Source organism: Sinocyclocheilus anshuiensis, unplaced genomic scaffold (genome assembly GCF_001515605.1).
Source record: "Sinocyclocheilus anshuiensis isolate Anshui unplaced genomic scaffold, SAMN03320099.WGS_v1.1 scaffold326, whole genome shotgun sequence".
Taxonomy (NCBI): Eukaryota; Metazoa; Chordata; class Actinopteri; order Cypriniformes; family Cyprinidae; genus Sinocyclocheilus; species Sinocyclocheilus anshuiensis.
The window spans coordinates 1,717,888-1,721,326 of record NW_015546098.1 but is presented as its reverse complement, the minus strand read 5'-3'; positions in this window follow the sequence as shown (position 1 = coordinate 1,721,326).

Here is a 3,439-nt window from a genome sequence, read left to right as displayed (position 1 = left end):
ATTCGGAGCAGATGATGCCATTGTGAGCAGTGCCAGCAGCTGCCATATGGTCGTGTAATGGGGGCTGTCATCGCCTTTATTACCGAATGACAAGCACCATGTTAAACTTAATAACCCACAGGGGCAGACTGCTGTTTATGTGCTCCTGCAAACGCATTATAAATGAAATAATTTTTGATGGAGTTGTGGGAGGGGGGCGAGTCGCTGTCAGCCAGCCGTAAAGAGGCCTAATGTTGTTTGAAAGGTGGCGCGGTGCGAGAGTGCTAAATAAAAGCCAGTGATTTGCCTGGGGGCAAATACACCCAGCAGGCATCCCCTCCTCTCTTTCACACCCTCCACCAGGATTTGACAAGCTGCCTAAATGGCCCTCTTTTATGTTTAGCCATGAGTAACAAATTTGGGGGGAATCACAGAGTGCTTGCTCGCCTGCCCCAGAACGAACCCTCTCCGTAAAGCCCAAGCGAGAGTTTAAAGTGCAAACGATGAGGTGATAATTTACTGTGCTCGTGCTCCCACAGATAGAACGGTTACAGACTCAAATGGTCTCTCTGGAGAGTGAGATCTTGCGAGATTTCCATCGGTCTGCAGTGAAACGCAAGGCGAAAGCCGGCTCTCGGGCAAACCCCGGGATCAGGTCCGGAGCCGCGGCCTCCAGCGGGAGACGCATGTCCCGCCTAGAACAGGTACTTCCCCCTACACTTGACTCTCTCACGCTCTCATTATTTTTCTGACTGTAGCATATGCAAAAACACAAGCAAGCGGCTGATTGAATCCCAGCTTCTGTCTAGTTGGTATTCAAAAGAGAAAAGAAGAGCAAGAGGGGGGCAGAAAGAGGGAAAAAATCAGATCCTTTGAATTATCTGGGGATGTCTTGCTAGGAGCTTATTGACTGAAATTTGCATGTAGAATTAGCCACCTCTGAGCTGAACCGGGGCCAGGCAGCCTCTTTTCTCCACGTCATGAGCTCTGAAATTGACAGTTTGGCAGGTTAATTTCATTTGAGATTCCTTTGCGTATTCATCCCTGACGGAGGAGGCATCCCAGGCAATCCCTGGCCAATCGATCGCGTTTTCCCGTGACGCTCGTGGTCCCAGCGTTCCCTTCTCTCCTCCTCCTCCTACACTTGCTCTAATTGAGCAGGATACATTTTGAACGGCTCTCTACCAGATGTCTACAAGCTGTTTAACATCCTGCAAACTCCTCAGTAATTATTTCATGAAAGTTTTATGTCACCTCCTGCATCAGGGTTTATGGCATGACGGATGGCAGGATGATTTCCGGTGATACCAGTTCAGATTTATTTCACCCAAATGCGCCACTACTAACAGAGCGGCATGCTGGAACCTTTCCAGATCTATCTCTGGTGCGAGAGCGGTTTGAGTTTTTCTGCTAATGAACCACTCTCATATGCATGCTATGGAATACTCCCCAGTCTGTCTGTCTATCTTGGTGAAAATTACTTTTAGTACTCTGTTCTTTTTTTTTTGCTCAAATGAAATAATTGTGTCATTTCACTACAGGTCAGTATGTTAGTATACAGTCAGCAGATTCACTAGTGACTAGGTTGTGTCATTTCTACGCACACAATTCCATGAAACAGCAATAATGCCGTTACAAAGACACTTTATTTTAGTGCCCTGTAGTTACTACTACACAGTGTTGGGGAAAGTTACTTTTAAAAGTGATGCATTACAATTTTGCGTTACTTCCTTAAAAAGTAACTAATTACGTTACTTCGTTACTTTTTATTGAAAGTAATGCGTTACGTTACTTTTGCGTGACTTTTTAAATCTGGGCAGGGCTTGCTTGTTTGCTTTTAATATAAAAAGTTCTATTTTTGGCAAATATAAAAGCCTTTCACACCAAAAGCCTCAGGCTGAAGGAAATGTAAATCACGTCTGTACAGTAGAACACAGAAGAAGAAAGTTCAACACTCTTCAGCAATAAAAGAAGAAGAAGAAATGTTAGTTTATCTTGTGTAATTTTTGCTTATTAGAATTGGATCATCGAAGGTCAGCAGCAAATTGGTTAATAAAATGGGATTAAATACATAAAGGATATTTGTATTATTTAACATATTTAATTATTGCAGCTTTGAGTCATTCTGAGTTGCTTTTAACTTTTTATTAATTTTGAGGAAAACTAAATGAGAGTGAGTGAGATGAATTAATGCATATTCATATTTATTCTAGAACTAAAGTAACATCTTACTCCTGATTTCTCTCAACATGAGACAGGAGAGCTTTCAATCAAGAAACGGGGAAACAAAGTAACTGGTGTTACTTATTTAAAAAAGTAACTCAGATATTTTCTTGGAAATTAAAAAGTAACGCATTACTAGTTACTTGAAAAAAGTAATCTGATTACGTAACTCGCGTTACTTGTAATGCGTTACCCCCAACACTGTCAACAAATAGCTCATTTAGAGTGGAAAAATGTGGCTCTTCACCTTGAAATTGCCTCTCTTCATTTGCGAAGTGAAGAGTTCAAAAAAAGGGTTCTGTTCTTGACTTTAAGCAGCGGCGTGTATCAGAGGTGTCTGTTCCTGTGAAGTGCGATCTCTCCTCGACAGGGCTCCTCTGGCTCTCCCCCATCCCCTCAGGGAACACAGAAGCTCCGTATCTTCTCCTTTTCGGCTTCCCCTGAGCTCCGCAGCTGTCAGGCCTCTCTCAGATCCTGCCTGAATGCCTGTGTGTACTCGTCAGGCGCGGGCTCACTTCGGCGTGACAGTGGAGCAGAGCGCTGCGCAGCCCGTGTCACACTAAAGAGCTTCTAAATAAATCCGTGATCAAACCCGCGGAGAGAGAGACTGATCAAAACCTTTTTATATAGTGTTCGATACAAACGAGGGCAAAAGCCGAAGCCTCTTTGATGTGACTACAAACGCTTCCTCTGTGTCACTCCGCCACGTTACGTTATGTTAAACTCTTGGCCCAGCTCTGTGTGTCATGTGTTGTGTTTCCAGCAGGCCTGGAGAGCAATCTCACACCAGAAACATACTATTGCACGGTAAGCTGGTTGATGCAACTGTGTTCAGGTGCTTGCATAATGACTGAGAGGTCGCTCCCTACAGCTCTTACAGCTCTTGTCCTATAAATTCTTAAAAAGGCGAATAGAAAACTGAACATACTGTAAGCGTTTCTCTTGTTTCTCTTGGGTTTCATACTTAAATGTTGTAAATGTTAAGATAACGGTTGTTTTACAGACAATCCTGCTCGTATGTGATGTTTCATTCAATCAAACAAGCAGATTGTTTATATTTGTATATACACTGCCGGTCAAAAGTTTGGGATCAGTATAAAGTGTCACATGATCTTCAGAAATCATTCTAATATGCTGATTTATTATTAGAATTATCAACAGTTGTGCTGCACAATATTTGTTTGGAAACTGTGATACTTTTTTCAGGATTCTTTGATGAATTAAAAAGAACAGCATT